A 16,286-nucleotide genomic window follows, 5' to 3' on the forward strand; every position below is an offset into this window, starting at 1 on the left:
GGCCTTTTATAGTGTGGGGCGTGTACTAAACCCCCTGAGCCATAATTGGCCAAAGCCACCCTGGCATTGGCCAATTATGGCTCTCCGTTTTTTGCAAGCTTTGATTGGCCAAGCATGCGGGTCATACTGCATTGATTGAAATACTTGATTGAAATCCTTGATTGAAATACTTGGCCCAACTCACTAGGTTTCACTCCCAACAACCCTGTGCAATTTGGATGACTATGGAATCCTATTTCTGTCGCCCTGCACCAATTTCTCATATTATGTGGCTCCCAATGAAGGAGAGACCAATTATACTATGTCCGACTCTTTCCTTCTCACTAGAAATTTGGGATAGACTTTAATGGACTCAGAAATTCAAGTCACCCCACAATCCATTAGCACCTCTATTGAGAAATAAGGAATTCACCCCAGGCCTCACTCCCCCACATTTGAATGGTGGACAAATAAGGGATTAATACGGATAGCTGATCTTTGTGATCACAGGGGTATGCTATTTGAAAGCTCTCTGGTAGAAAAATATCAAATACCATCTACTGAACGCTATAGATATACCCAAATACATCATTATGTACAAATGGTAGCTCGTAAGGGTGACTTAGTGACAATGACTCCCATGGAACATTTGTGTAGACAATACGATAAACTCAGGGGTCACATCTCTGCTATATATACAATCTTGATGTATGTCTCGACTAAACTGAATTATATGCTCCAATGGGAACAAGATTTTCAGGAATCCCTTGAATAAGAGGAATGGCAGACGATATCAGAGACAGCATCTTATTGAGATGGTAATATGGTACCGGCCAGACTGGCCACCTTTGTACCCGGAGCCACCTCTGGGTGCTTTAGAGGATGCGGCCAAGTGGGATCCACCTATCGCATATGGCGGACATGCCCCAAGGTCAGGAGATTTTGGATTAGGGTCTACAATTTTATATATACCCGTACCCGGATTAACCTGACGAAATCAGCGAAACACGCACTCCTGGGTGGCAGGGTAGCGGAAGCCTCCAGATTTCAAAGACGGCTTCTTACATTTATATTCATTCAAGCTAAATTAACAATAGCCAGAAACTGGAGGTCCGCTGCCCTGCCATTTGATCAGCTTAAATGCAAAATGTTGTGGCTTATGTTAAATGAAAGGTTAACAGCAATAGTACAAGACAAGATGAAGTTGTTTCACAAAGTATGTGATCCATGGATTAGATACCTGACAAATGACCCCAGGACGCTCGCAAACTAGATTTTATTATCAGGAGATGGGTCTCTGAGCACAGAGCCATAGTTTCCCCCCAACTTTCTCTTCTTTGCCCTCTCCTCTGCACTTTTTTTCTACCTTGTTTTAATAATTTTAATTATTGGGTTTCAAATTTTGTTATATTTGTTATGTCGTTTCTCTCATTCACTCTCGGCGGACCATTGTCTACGTGGGCTGTGGTGGGAGACACCCGCGCGACCGGAGGAACCAGACTCCCCTGATAGTCGGATGGGGAGCTGGTTCTTCCCAGCGGGTGGAACGTACCCTAAGGCCTAGGATTGGGAACATGCATTAGGTCATAGACACAGTGACACTATGTACAGTCTATGATATGTAGTTGAGAAAGGCATGTATACCACACTTATTTGAACAAATGAGTTAGTCAACATCAGGAGGTGTATTGGTCTATGTATGCTATAAGAGGAAGATTCCTCAAGTATTTTAAAATATTCAATGTATGTTTTTCTAAATACATTGTTTACTGCTCAATGAAAAGCCAAGATCTTTGTTTTTTCTTTTTTGTACTGTAAAACTTTAATAAACACTATTGAAACATAAAACACATGCTCCAGGTGAGGCTCGAACTCACAACCTCGGCATTGCTCACCAGTTACTGTCTTATAAGTACCGCGCGCTAACCGATTGCGCCACTGGAGCAGATGAAAAGTTGTTTTCACACAGTGGTATCACACACGGGTACATAGCTTTGATCATTCACAAGAAAATGTCAATAACAAACAAACAAATATATATATATATGTTTGTTATTGACATTTCCTTGTATATACATATATCATATATACATGATTCTGTACTCTTGGGTAGGGGGCGCGCGCACATACTAACGGAGCGCCGTTTCTGCTATGATTTGTTACAGCAAAAGCTGATCAGCGGGTGCCGGCCAATGGATGTCTGCCGACACCTACTGATTGGCGAGGAGAGGGAAAGGAAAGAGCTCTGCCATATAAACAAGGCAGAGCATTGTCCTTTCAGTGGGAATGTGCTGGATTTTCTGTCCCTGTAACAAAAAAACAGGTTAGGCACACATTTAACCCTTTGATCGTCCCTGATGTTTAACCACTTCCCAGCCAGTGTCATTAGTACAGTGACAGTGCATATTTTTAGCACTGATTACTGTATTAGTGCAACTGGTTCCCACAAAGTGTCAGAATGTCCACCGCAATATCGCAGTCCCGCTATAAGTCCCTGATCGTCACAATTACTAGTATTTTAAAAAAATTGTTATTATATATCCCATCATTTTTAGACGCTATAACTTTTGCGCCAAGCAACCAAAGTACGCTTAATGGGATATTTTACCAAAAATTTGTAAAAGAATACATATTGGCCTAAATTTATGAAGACATTTGATTATTATTATTTTTATTGGATATGTTTTATAGCAAAAAGTCAAAAATATATATTTTTTTGTTTTTTAAATTGTCAGAACTTCAGCCTCTCTGACACACTAGGTTGAATGTACAAACACAATATCACAGGACTTCACTGAAAGTAATACATAGTACCCAGTAGTAGTACTATATTTCGCTCTACACAAAATGAGTGCTTTAGTGGCTTTGTGAGTATGAGTAGGGCTGTCTTTAAGGCTGGGCAAAGGGGGAAAAATGCCCTAGGCCTCATCATTGTTGTGGGGCCCAAAGCAGCAGCCTCATACTTGCCAACTATACCAGTTTAAATTCCCCTGTCCCACGCTGTGTCCCGATATCTCAATATAAAGTGTTGCTACTAATGCTGCCCAGCTCTGCCCTATTGTGTACAGATGGCTCACCTACAGACCCTGTGTTTACATGTAAATAGTGGCGGCATTCATATGTAAATAGCCACAGACCAGCAGAATGATATGTAAATAGGGAGGTTAGGTTAGCAGGGGGTTTTAGGATGCAAAGGTGTACTGACAGGGTGGATAAAGATGTAGATCACGTGTAGGGCAGCCTATTCATTTCAATGGGTTGCTCTATGTGCTAGAAAAGTGGAAGAAAGTCCCTAATCAGTGGCGGCTGGGGTTCAACGTTTTTGGGGGGCGCAAACGAAAAAAACAAAAAAACAATTGCAGCCTCACTGTGCCCATCAAACGCAGCTACTGTGCCCATCAAACATGGCCACTGTGCCCATCAAATGCAGCCACTGTGCCATGCCATCAATTGTCGCCACTGTGCCATCAATTGTCGCCACTGTGCCATCAATTGTCACCACTGTGCCATGCCATCAATTGTTGCCACTGTGCCATCCCATCAAATGCAGCCACTGTGCCATGCCATCAAACGCAGCCACTGTGCCATAATTTATCGCCACTGTGCCCATCAATTGTCACCACTTTGCCATCAAACGCAGCCACTGTGCCATCAATTGTCGCCATTGTGCCCATTAATTGTCACCACTGTGCCATGCCATCAAACGCAGCCACTGTGCCAAATGCAGCCACTGTGCCATGCCATCAAACACAGCCAATGTGCCATCAATTGTTACCACTGTGCCCATTAATTGTCGCCACTGTGCCCACATCAATTGTAGCCACTGTGCCCATCAATTGTCGCCACTGTGCCCATCAATTGTCACCACTGTGCCCATCATGTGCGGTAACCTCTAGCAACTAACCAGTGAGCCGTAACCTCTAGCAACCAGTCAGTAAGCAGTAATGATACACTGTAAACCTTTGCCAAGCAATTGCAACTGCTGCCTGATCTGATTCAGTAAACTCATTTTGAGTCTAGTTGCTATTTATTGAATGTCTCAGAACAGGTGGTGAGCTAAATTGCATGGAGGGGGGCAAGAAAATGTTTGCCCGGGGTCCAATCAATAGTAAAGACAGTATGAGAACTCTGTTATCTAGCATGTAATGAGTATTTCATAGTATAGGTTTAATGGCAATTTAACTCCATCCCTATTCTTGACTTGCACAGGAGGATTAACACAGCTTCCCATATGGTCTAGCGGTTAGGATTCCTGGTTTTCACCCAGGCGGCCCGGGTTCGACTCCCGGTATGGGAACACAATGCTTTTTGAATTATCATATGCTATTGCCGATCTGAATTGCATGCATCATAGTTAAAGCAGTGGTTCACCCGAAAAACAAATTTTTAACAATACATTGAGGCTAATTACGGGAAGCACAATCGGGTGTTTTTTTTTTAAAATCAATGCAGTACATACCGTTTTAGAGATAGATGTTCTCCGCCGCTTCCGGGTATGGTCTGCGGGACTGGACGTTCCTATTTGATTCACAGCCTTCCGACTGTCGCATACAGCGTGTCACGAGTTGCCAAAAGTAGCCGAACGTCGGTGCGCAGGCGCCGCACCGACGTTCGGCTTCTTTCGGCAACTCGTGACGCGCTATATGCGACGGTCGGAAGGCTGTCAATTAAATAGGAACGCCCAGTCCTGAAGACCATACCCGGAAGCAGCGGAGAACATCTATCTCTAAAACAGTAAGTACTGCATTGATTTAAAAAAAAAAAACACCACTATGTATACACCCACATGTGTGCCTTTATAGTCATGTGGGCTGCTCTAATAAGAAATGAAGAGCTTAGAAGCGAACTGAAATTGAGCATGCTCAGTAGAAGACACTAGCCAGTCTACACAATTTTAGCCTGCATTGGGGATACAGAAAAGATGAGAGGGACAGCTGAAGGCAGGATCAACCAGGTATATTTCACTCCACACAAAATGTGTGCTTTAGTGGCTTTGCGAGTATAAGGACTCTGTGATCTAGCATGTAATGACTTTTTCATAGTATAGGTTTAATGGCAATTTAACCCCGTCTCTATTCTTGACTTGAACAGAAATGTCAACACAGCTTCCCATATGGTCTAGCGGTTAGGATTCCTGGTTTTCACCCAGGCGGCCCGGGTTCGACTCCCGGTATGGGAACAAATTGTTTTTTAAATTCTTATGTGCTATTGCCGATCTGAATTGCCATCTGATCAGCCATAGTTAATGGCTGATCACTGTAGGTGTATGTGTAATAATCATATGGACTTCATAAATAATTAGGAGAACATGAGGGAGAGGGGTATTATTTACCACTCTGTATACACCCACATGTGTGCCTTTATAGTCATGTGGGCTGCTCTAATAAGAAAAAATAGGAAATGAAGAGCTTAGAAGCAAACTGAAATTGAGCATGCTCAGTAGAAGACACCGGTCTACACAATTTTAGCCTGCATTGGGGACACAGAAAAGATGGGAGGGACAGCTGAAGGCAGGATCAACCAGGTATATTTCACGCTACACAAAATTAGTGCTTTAGTGGCTTTGTGAGTATGAGGACTCTGTTATTTAGCATGTAATGACTTTTTCATAGTATAAGTTTCATGTCAATTTAACTCAATACCTATTCTTGACTTGCACAGAATAAGTTTTATCAGTTTCCCATATGGTCTAGCGGTTAGGATTCCTGGTTTTCACCCAGGCGGCCCGGGTTCGACTCCCGGTATGGGAACACAATGCTTTTTGAATTCTCATGTGCCATCGTCAATCTGAATTGCATGTATCATAGTTAATAGCTGATCACTGTAGGTGTATGTGTAATGATCATGTGGACTTAAAGTGTAAGTAAACCCCCCTATCGTTTTTAGCCAAGGAAGCTGCCATCTTTGCCTCTGTTTAATCTACAACTGCCATGATGCTGCACATGTGATCAGTTATGAACTTATGACACCAGCCATTGGATGGTTTGAAAGATTGGTTGAGATCACAACCAATGGGAGTGTTACATTACCGGCACATGCTGAAAATGAAACCCTTTTATGGATGGGTTTACTTCCACTTTAAATCGGTTCTCCACCCTAAAGTGAAGTCCCGCTGATCGGAACCCCCCCCCTCCGGTGTCACATTTGACACCTTTCAGGGGGGAGGGGGGTGCAGATACCTGTCTAAAGACAGGTATTTGCACCCACTTCCGGCCCGGCATTCACGGGCAAAAGACGGGCATTTCGTCACATCCCGTCGCCCCCCCCCCCCCGTTGTGTGATGGGAACACTCGGCTCCCAGCACACAGCAGGAGCCAATCGGCGGGCTAAGCGCGACTCGCGCATGCGCCGCAGGGAACCAGGCAGTGAAGCCGGAGCGCTTCACTTCCTGGTTCCCTCACCGTGAATGGAGGGGGGAGCAGCAGGGTGACGAGCGATCGCTCGTCCTCTGCTGCTGACGCCGCTGGACTCCAGGACAGGTAAGTGTCCTAATATTAAAAGTCAGCAGCTGCAGTATTTGTAGCTGCTGGCTTTTAATATTTTTTTTCCAGGGAACATCCGCTTTAAGAAGTTTAAAATACCTCTAAAGCACAGTTAAAATACACTGGTAGTTTTTAGGTACTTACTTGTGTTATATAATAGACACATACTAGTATCTGTGTGTCACCTGTAATTTTCTTTAGAGCACCCAGGGCACCAGTTATGAGCACAATGAGCAGCTTCAGTGGTTGTTGGTTCCAGTAGTCCGAGTTCCCTACCGTCGGTTAGTGTGGGACTCATCACAATACATAGGTAGGAGCAGTAGCCATAGCTAATAATAAATGCAGAACTCATTCTTACATTTGTCATCAGTGTAATATACATAGGAATACACACACACACACAAAAAAAAAACAACAACTGCCCTGTGTGAGGATCGAACTCACGACCTTCAGATTATGAGACTGACGCGCTACCTACTGCGCTAACAAGGCATATGAAAATATGTCAGCCAATACCGTTTATAGGAGTTTAGAGGCAGGGGTGTTTAGGGTCAGAAATCTAAATGCACTAAAATCACATTAAGGATTTTAAGCAGAAAAACTGCCTGATGCACCTAAACACGTGTAAATGTTTATAAACTCTAGGGGGATTTAGCATTTGAATGTTCATTCCAATGGCTTGATGCACCTGAATGTGTCTAAAAGCGGTTGAAAAACACAGCTTTAGGAGCGTTTTTAATGCTGCTATTCTCCTGTCATATTCTCTTCTCCCTTTTTTATAATCCTGTGCAATCACTTTTATACAGGTACTCTGGGAGGAAGCACTGGGTAGTTTTGTTGCAGTGACAGAGAGAAGCACTAGTAAGGTAAATATAAATTAGGTCTTGTAGAAAAACTGACACTTTTCTATGCCTGGGCAAGGTGACAAGGTCCATTTAAAGTGACCCAATCAGTAAAATGTAGCAATATTCCATTTGATGCTTTACAATTTTGTAACACAAGCCCTAATAAATTTAGTGCAGGCGACTAGGTTGCACTTTTAAGCTCACAAGAAAGCCCGGCTAGCTCAGTCGGTAGAGCATGAGACTCTTAATCTCAGGGTCGTGGGTTCGAGCCCCACGTTGGGCGATCATTTTGCATGATCAGTCATTACTCATTTAGTTTTCATTTAGAGTGTTATCCTCTAAGTTTATACTCACTTCTAAACTATTACATGGCAGGATTTGTCAACACAGTTGATAATGTAACATAACCACATCAAGTGGGCACTTTTAACCCTTCCTACCCAGACCAACTTTCAGCTTTCAGCGTCGTTGGATTTGACAAATGACATTTTTATAATTTTGTTCACGCAAATAGATATTTCTTTTGGTGGTATTTATTCACGACAAAAAGCAAAAAAAAGCGTAAATTTGGAAAAAAGACAATATTTTCTTCTTTCCATTTTAAAAGAAAGGATCGGGGCCACTCTGTGCAAAACGAGCTGCACAGTGGAGGTAAGTATGACATGTTTGTTATTTAAAAAAATAAAACACAAAAGTTAACAATCACTTTTAGCAAAACATTCATATATTTCTCACCCTGCCTCTGATATTTCAAAGGGGAAAAAAAAATTTGGGCTAGATTCAGAAAGGCCGCCGTAAGTTTGTGCGGGTGTAGCGTATCTCAGATACGCTACGCTGCCGTAACTTAGTGAGGCTGCGGCTGGATTCACAAAGAACCTGCGCCCTAAGTTACGGCGGCGTAGCGTACATCTGCCGGCGTAAGCGCGCCAAATTCAAATTGTCAAGAGGTGGGCGTGTTTTATGTAAATGAAACATGACCCCACGTAAATGATGTTTCTCACGAACGGCGCATGCGCCGGCCGTGAACATATCCCAGTGCGCATGCTCCTAATCACGTCGCAAATAGTCAATGCTTTCGACGTGAACGTAATTTACGCAAAGCCCTATTCGCGAACGACTTACGCAAACGACGTAACATTGGAACGACTTCCATACTTAACATTGGCTATGCCTCATATAGCAGGAGTAACGTTACGCCAGAAAAAGCCTTACATAAACGACATAAAAAAATCCGCCGGGCGCACGTACGTTTCTGAATCGGCGTATCCAGCTCATTTGCATATTCTACGCTGAAATCGACGGAAGCGCCACCTAGCGGCCAACGTAAATATGCACCCTAAGATATGACGGCGTAGGAGACTTACGCCGCTCGTATCTTAGCCTAATTTAAGCTTATCTGGTTTCCAGAATACGCTTAAATTTACAACGGCGTAGATTCAGAGTTACGACGGCGTATCTACTGATACGCCGGCGTAACTGTCTCTGAATCTAGCCCTATATATTTTAGAACTTGTTTACAAGCACAATGCATATAAACACACAGAAACTTGTTGCACGTTAAGGCCTCATGTACACGGATGTTTTAACTGTTGGGCGTTTTTTTTCAGCTGCCCCTGCACTCTCCTCTATGTTATCTTATCAGTCCATGTTCACAGGGTCGTTTACAGTTGATTCTAGTCAGTTGAGTTTAGAAGCATTTTTTGGAAGCCCAAAAATGCGTTCAGGATGGATCTTTAGAGGCATTTGAAATGCCAAATGCCTGTAACAGCTTGTTTAGGCTGCGATTCGTTTACACTGTCGTTTTTAACCACTTGCTTACTGGGCACATATACCCCCTTCCTGCCCAGGTGAGATTTCAGCTTCTGGCACTGCGTCGCTTTAACTGACAATTTTTTCCCCACAAATAGAGCTTTCTTTTGGTGGTACTTGATCACCTCTGTGGTTTTTATTTTTTGCGCTAAAAACAAAAAAAGAGCGACAATTTTGAAAAAAAAAAAATTTTTTACTTGTTGCTATAATAAATATCCCAATTTTTTTTTTTTTTTGGCGATATGTATTCTACATATGTTTGGTAAAATCGCAATAAGCGACTGGTTTGCGCAAAAGTTATAGCGCCTACAAAATAGGGGACAGAATTATTATTTTTTATTATTTTATTTTTTTTACTAGTAATGGCGGCGATCTGCGATTTTTATTGGGACTGCGACATTATGGAGGACACATCGGACACTTTTGACACATTTTTGGCACCATTCACATTTATACTGCGATCAGTGCTATAAATATGCACTAATTACTGTATAAATGTGACTGGCACTGAAGGGGTTAACACTAGGGGGTGAGGGAGGGGTTAAATGTGTACCCTGCCTTGTGTTACTAACTGTGGGGGAAGGGGACTGACTGGGGGAGGTGGCCGATCTGTGTCCCTATGTACAAGAGACACAGATCGGTCTCCTCTCTCCCTGACAGGACATGGATCTGAGTGTTTACACACACAGATCCATGTCCTTCTCTCTGTAACCGCCGATTGCGGGTGTCTAGCAGACATCGCGGCCGCCAGGCACGCGCATCGGCATCTCAGTGATGCGGCGGGCGCGCGCGTGCCCCCCAGTGGCCAGGAGGAGCGGAGGCCGTATAAAGACGGCCACTCAGCGAAGTAGTTAAAGGAGATACATTTTTGACTATTAAAAAAAAAAATTCTAAACGCAAACGTGGCTAAGCACAGCATGTAAACGTAGAAAATGGACGTCTTTAAATGCCGGTTTCTATTTGTCAAGTTAAATCGTTCAGGAGAGGTTTCAAAATGTCCCGTGTACATTAAGCCTTATGCATTACAAAATCCATTGTGCTGTGTTTCTTGATCATACATCACGGGACACAGAGCCTTAATTACTTAGTGGGTTATGTAGTCACCACAGGTGATTGGACACTGGCAAACACAATTAAAATTGAGTTCCTCCCCTATATAACACCTCCCAAATGGAGAGTACCTCAGTTTTTTCGCCAGTGTTTAAGGTGGTTGATCACGTTCAACATGTGCTAAGAAGAAAAATGCTCTTTTTCAGGTGAAAGCGCACTCGACTACAGCAGTTGGTGCTTTATGGGCAGTACTTCACCAGGCTTCCATGGCTCGGATCTGTAAGGCTGCTACTTGGTCTTCGGTCCATACATTTACTAAATTCTACCAGGTAGATGTTAGAGGGTACGAGGATTCCGCCTTCAGGCATAGTGTGCTGCAGGCAGCAGTATAGATCCTCTGACCCGATGGCGGTCTTATTTCTGATCCGTGTCTCCCTCCCCAAAAAATTTAGAATTGCTATGGGACATCCCATTAAGTAATTAAGGCTTTGTGTCCCGTGATGTATGATAAAGAAAATAGGATTTTTTTTAATACAGCTTACCTATAAAATCCCTTTCTTGGGAATACATCACGGGACACAGAGCTCCCGCCCCTCTTCGGAGTTAAACGTGGAACACTTATTGCTTTGCTACAAAACTGAGGTACGCTCCATTTGGGAGGGGTTATATAGGGGAGGAACTCAATTTGAATTGGGTTTGCCAGTGTCCAATCACATGTGGTGCCTACATAACCCATTAGGTCAGGGGTCTCAAACTCAAATTACCTGAGGGCCACAAGACAAGTTTTCATATGCCATGGGGGGACGCATGCAAACTTTCAAACTTCAAAAACAACAGTACTGGTGTCAGCGAACACATTATTAACCCCCAGCACTGGTGTCAGCGAGCGCATTATTACCACCAGCACTGGTGTAAGTCAGGGTTTGACAAATTTGCTTGGAATCTAGCAGCCAGATAAAAAAGTTAGGAGCCAGAAAACGCACCCCATCCCGACGAGCTTGCGTGCAGAAGCGAACACATACGCGAGCAGCGACCGCATATGTAAACAGTGTTCAAACCACACATGTGAGGTATCGCCGCGATTGGTAGAGCGAGAGCAATAATTCTAGCACTAGACCTCCTCTGTAACTTCAAACATGCAACCTGTAGATTTTTTTAAATGTCGCCTATGAAGATTTTAAAGGGTAAAAAAGTTTGTCGGCATTCCACAAGCGGACGCAATTTTGAAGCGTGACATGTTGGGTATGAATTTACTCGGCGTAACATTATCTTTCATAATATTAAAAAAATGGGGATAACTTTACTGTTGTCTTATTTTTTAATTAAAAAAAGTGTAATTGTTTCCCAAAAAAGTGTGCTTGTAAGACCGCTGCGCAAATACGGCGTAACAGAAAGTATTGCAACGATCGCCATTTTATTCTCTAGGGTGTTAGGATAAAAAATATATATAATGTTTGGGGGTTCTAATTAGAGGGAAGAAGATGGCAGTGAAAATAGTGTAAAATGACATTAGAATTGCTGTTTAACTTGTAATACCAACGGCCACCACCAGATGGCGCCAGCTCACATCTGGTGGTAATAACTTGTAATACCAACGGCTCACCACCAGATGGCGCCAGCTCACAAAAAAATAATTCCCCTCTTTGCTCCCCCCACTTCCGCCCTGCCTGCGGGCCATTTAGAACTGGTCCGCGGGCCGGTACTTTGAGACCACTGCATTAAGTAGTTAAGGCTCTGTGTCCTGTGATGTTTTCCCAAGAAAAGTATTTTACAGGTAAGCTGTATTAAAAAATCATATTTTTACTGTGTGTTGAAATGCAGTTTTATAAAGTGCTTTATTTCTGTACAGGCCACATCAAAGGGAATTTTTTTTTTGTATTATGATTTAGCTTTACAATTTAATGGCTCAATTACCATTTCTTTCTTGCACTCCATCCCACACCCACCTCTCTACCTTACTAATTAACAATCTCCTCCAGAAATGTTGCTCCTCTTCCAGTGTCCTCACTTTTGGCTCATTTACACCATACTTTGCAGAGCTATTCATTCTGTATGCATATTCACTCTGTACAAATGGGGTCAAAACAAATGTTATTAGGCTATTTTCGCTGCAGATCAAATTTTATTCTTCATACAGAATAGTGTCACTAAACCCACATCATAAAAAACTCTCAATAAATGGTGTATTACATGCTGTTCATACTCAGTCACTAAGATTTGTTTTCTGTATTCTGCAAACAAAAACCTGGCTGATCCTGCTGTTCTTTCTCTACCTTCTGTTCATGTCCCAATGCAGCTAGGGATTTCACAGCTGTGGTGGCAACTCTGCATATGCTCAGTTTTCAGTGAGTTTCTATGCTGAGCATTTCCTCCCTATCACATCTGAGCAGCCCATTTGAATATAGAGTCACATATGTGGGCGCATACACAGTGCTAAATGACAGCCCACTCCCTCTCTCCTCCATGCCCACTAACCAGCTAAACACAATGGGGACAGGATATTACATCTTGATTCACCTCTCTCTTATTCTAAGACACAGTCTGGAGGGGCCAACACAGCCTATGACTGGCAGAAATTCACCCACACCATGTTATTGCCAAAAAACAATAAAGATTTAACTACTTCAGCCCCAGGAGTATTTACCCCCTACATGACCAGGCCATATTTTGCGATACGGCACTGCGTCGCTTTAGCTGACAATTGTACGGTTGTGCAACGTTGTACCCCAAAAAAAATGTATGCCCTTTTTTTCTAACAAATAGAGCTTTTGTTTGGTGGTATTTAATCACCTCTCTGTGTTTTTTATTTTTTGCACTATAAACAAAATTTTTTGAAAAAAGTTATATATATTTTTTTACTTTCTGCTATAATACATAACCCCCAAAAATATATAGAAAAAACAATTTATTCATAAGTTTAGGCCAATATGTATTCTGCATATTTTTGGTAAAAATATCACAATAAGCGTTTATTGATTGGTTTGCGTAAAAGTTATAGCGTACAAATTAGGGGATAGATTTATGGATTTTATTTCACGGTTTTTAATGGGACTGTGGCGGACAAATCTGACCACAAGTGACACTTTTTGGGGACCAGTGACATTATTACAGTGATCAGTGCCAAAAAGAAAAATGCACTGATTAATGTATAAATGACACTGGCAGGGCAGGGGTTAACACTAGGCAATGATCAATGGGTTGACTGTGTTCCAACTGTGGGGGGATGGGCTTACTGGAACAACACAGAGATAGCTGTTCCTCATCACTAGAAATGGCAGATCTTAGTATTGTTCCAGCCTTGTTTACGTAGGCCTCTCTGTACTGTGATCGCGGCGGGCACGCTCATTGTATCTCATGCACAGACCGACATACAGGTACGTCGGTTCGTGCAGCCGGGCCGCCCTGCCGCAGTATATGTGTGGTCCGGAAGTTTTTTGATAATATTTATTTTTACTCTGTATTCCCAAGGCTGTTTTTTTGGAACAAGTGACCAGCAGCAGAGGACTAGACGCTCCTCCTGCCACTGTTTCTATGCGGGCTTGGAAAGATCTGGGTTATGACAGATGTATATTGATTAGGAAAAAAGGTACTTGGATGTTTAATTACAATGCCATCATCCACACACAGAAATAGAAGGGACAATTTAAATTAAACAGTGTGGGCCAGATTCTCGTACATCCGCGTAAATTTGTGCGGGCGTAACATATCTGATTTACGTTACGCCGCCGCAACTTACACGGGCAAGTGCTGTATTCTCAAAGCACTTGCTCCGTAAGTTGCGGCGGTGTAGCGTAAATTGGCCGGCGTAAGCCCGCCTAATTCAAATTTGGATCAGGGGGGCGTGTTTTATGTAAATGTACTGTGACCCGACGTGATTGACGTTTTTCCCGAACGGCTTGCAAATATTTATAAAATCTAAAAAAAAATTGAGACCCCTGATTTAGAATTTCCCAACTAACCTAGGCCTATCCCAGACAGTATTGCAACAAGATAACCTTTTTCAGTGAGAAGAAGATACTTTCATGTATAAAACATGTGCTCCAGGTGAGGCTTGAACTCACAACCTCGGCATTGCTCACCAGTTACTGTCTTATAAGTACCGCGCGCTAACCGATTGCGCCACTGGAGCATCCACATATTTCAGGTTCACACAATCATACTTTGTCCACTGCCACACAGGCCATAAAGCAAGATGGCCATCAGAGCTTCAGCTGTGATCACCAGCCAAAGCGCACCCCCATGCAATGACCCAGCAGCTTACTGGAAGTGACATCAGCACCCAGCCCCAAGGCAGGATGGCTCCTCCTAGAGCTTTAGCGGCAGTCACTGACAGACTTGAATCTGTTGCTGACTTACCCAAAAGCCCTCTTATGAGCCTTTCTAATCTTGTTGCCCATATCACAAAGACCATACAGTGCATTTTATTTTATAAAAATAATTATCCTGGGCAAATTGCACAAACATTCACTTATAGGGTCTAATAGGGTGATTTTCACTTAGGCAGCCAAGCATTTGACACTCCGTCTGGAAACATGGCACTGCTACGAATAATCACCAAACTGAAGGATATATTTCCCGACTTACTCCATGGCAGTTGACGTTTGGGTAGCTCGGACCTCCACTCCCATAAATTTTGCGGCTGATCCAGACCATGTTACTTTTTTTGTCCTCTCATGGGACCGATCAAGATGTATTTCTCTTACCATTGTTGATTTATTGATGGAGGTCAGCTCATGGGTTTCTGGTAAGGTTATGAGTGGTTGCCATCAGTGGGACTATTCCCAGAAGTGTCTTCCAGTATTTCCAGCAGGACTGTTTTACCGGATAATATCAGGTTCCCCGGCTATTAGCAGGGCAGCATTCATATCAACATGGGCACCCCAGAATTCCTACACATCAATAAGACGGTGTAATGCAGTATTTTCAGCTATTAGCAGGATGGCTCCAGGATTGTACCAGATTCCCATATAAAATACTATCAAGAACATCCCATACGGTCTAGCAGTTACGATTCCAGGCTTTCACCCAGGTTTGACTCCTGGTGTGAGAATGATTATTGAGTGTATATAAATACATCTGTATAACATCTCTCAATAAAAAGGACATATTTGCACTATGGTCTTTACGATTTTTCTTTATCTGATTTTATAAATAAAACAAATAAGCGTTATCCAAACTTAGGCCTTAAAGTGTATCTATAATCAAGGTTTTCTTTCTGTTTTTTGAATAGAAAGGAGATTGTTCGAGTCCCTGAAAGATAGGGCTCTGTAAGACCCCATTCACACCTGAGCATTTTGTGTATGCCCGATTTTGCATACGTTTTCACATGTACTCTTTTGCTGCCAAAGACATTTTGTGATTTTTTGCACAGGTTTAAAAAAAAAAAAAAAAAAAACATTTTATGCATAAAGATTGCATAAATCCCTAAAACATTATATATTTTCAGAAAGCAGACATCCTAGAGAGCAAAATATTTAGATTAAATTTTTTTCTATCACATATTACCGCAAAGGTCTAGAAAAATATAAAAGAAAAGGTTGCACCGAGTAAATAGATACTCAACATGTCAAACCTTAAATTTGTGCGCGCCCGTAAAATCATGACAAACTTCAATACCCTATATTTTCCATAGGCATCGCTTTAGAAGCCCCCTATAGGTCATCAGTTTAGCCTTACGGAGGAGGTTCGTTGCTAGACATATTGCTCTCATTTCAGCATGCGTGGCGATATGTAACAAGTAAAACACAATTGACGTTTTCACACATGGACTTAATTAAAGTCTTATAAAAAATAATAGAATGGAGTAATTTTTATAGTTTAATGTACCTCTGAAGCGAATAAGCAAGGCTAAGCAGTTAAATTAAACCAGTGGTTTTTAACCACTTCCTTACTGGGCACTTAAACCCCCTTCCTGACCAGAGGACTTTTTGCGATTCGGCACTGTGTCGCTTTAACTGACAATTGCGCGGTCGTGCGACGTGGCTCCCAAACAAAATTGACGTCCTTTTTTCCCCCACAAATAGAGCTTCGATCACCTCTGCGGTTTTTATTTTCTGCGCTATAAACAAAAATAGAGCGACAATTTTGAAAAAAAAAATAATATTTTTTACTTGTTGCTAAA

The 16,286-nt window shown here is 42.4% G+C and overlaps 7 non-coding genes across 7 annotated transcripts; 4 read left to right on the forward strand and 3 right to left on the reverse strand.

Moving 5' to 3' along the window:
• Positions 1–1,831: 1,831 nt before the first annotated feature.
• Positions 1,832–1,924, reverse strand: TRNAI-UAU. Its single transcript is given in 2 exon segments — positions 1,832–1,867; positions 1,887–1,924. It is a non-coding gene; the product is annotated as a tRNA-Ile (tRNA).
• A 2,280-nt stretch (positions 1,925–4,204) lies between these two features.
• Positions 4,205–4,276, forward strand: TRNAE-UUC. The gene has a single exon. It is a non-coding gene; the product is annotated as a tRNA-Glu (tRNA).
• Positions 4,277–5,086: 810 nt separating this feature from the next.
• On the forward strand, positions 5,087–5,158 carry TRNAE-UUC. The gene has a single exon. It is a non-coding gene; the product is annotated as a tRNA-Glu (tRNA).
• Positions 5,159–5,657: 499 nt separating this feature from the next.
• On the forward strand, positions 5,658–5,729 carry TRNAE-UUC. Its single transcript has one exon. It is a non-coding gene; the product is annotated as a tRNA-Glu (tRNA).
• A 1,151-nt stretch (positions 5,730–6,880) lies between these two features.
• Positions 6,881–6,953, reverse strand: TRNAM-CAU. The gene has a single exon. It is a non-coding gene; the product is annotated as a tRNA-Met (tRNA).
• Positions 6,954–7,516: 563 nt separating this feature from the next.
• Positions 7,517–7,589, forward strand: TRNAK-CUU. The gene has a single exon. It is a non-coding gene; the product is annotated as a tRNA-Lys (tRNA).
• A 6,612-nt stretch (positions 7,590–14,201) lies between these two features.
• On the reverse strand, positions 14,202–14,294 carry TRNAI-UAU. The gene is given in 2 exon segments: positions 14,202–14,237; positions 14,257–14,294. It is a non-coding gene; the product is annotated as a tRNA-Ile (tRNA).
• Positions 14,295–16,286: the final 1,992 nt, after the last annotated feature.

The sequence above is a fragment of the Rana temporaria genome, chromosome 3, assembly GCF_905171775.1.
Source record: "Rana temporaria chromosome 3, aRanTem1.1, whole genome shotgun sequence".
NCBI classification, from domain to species: domain Eukaryota; kingdom Metazoa; phylum Chordata; class Amphibia; order Anura; family Ranidae; genus Rana; species Rana temporaria.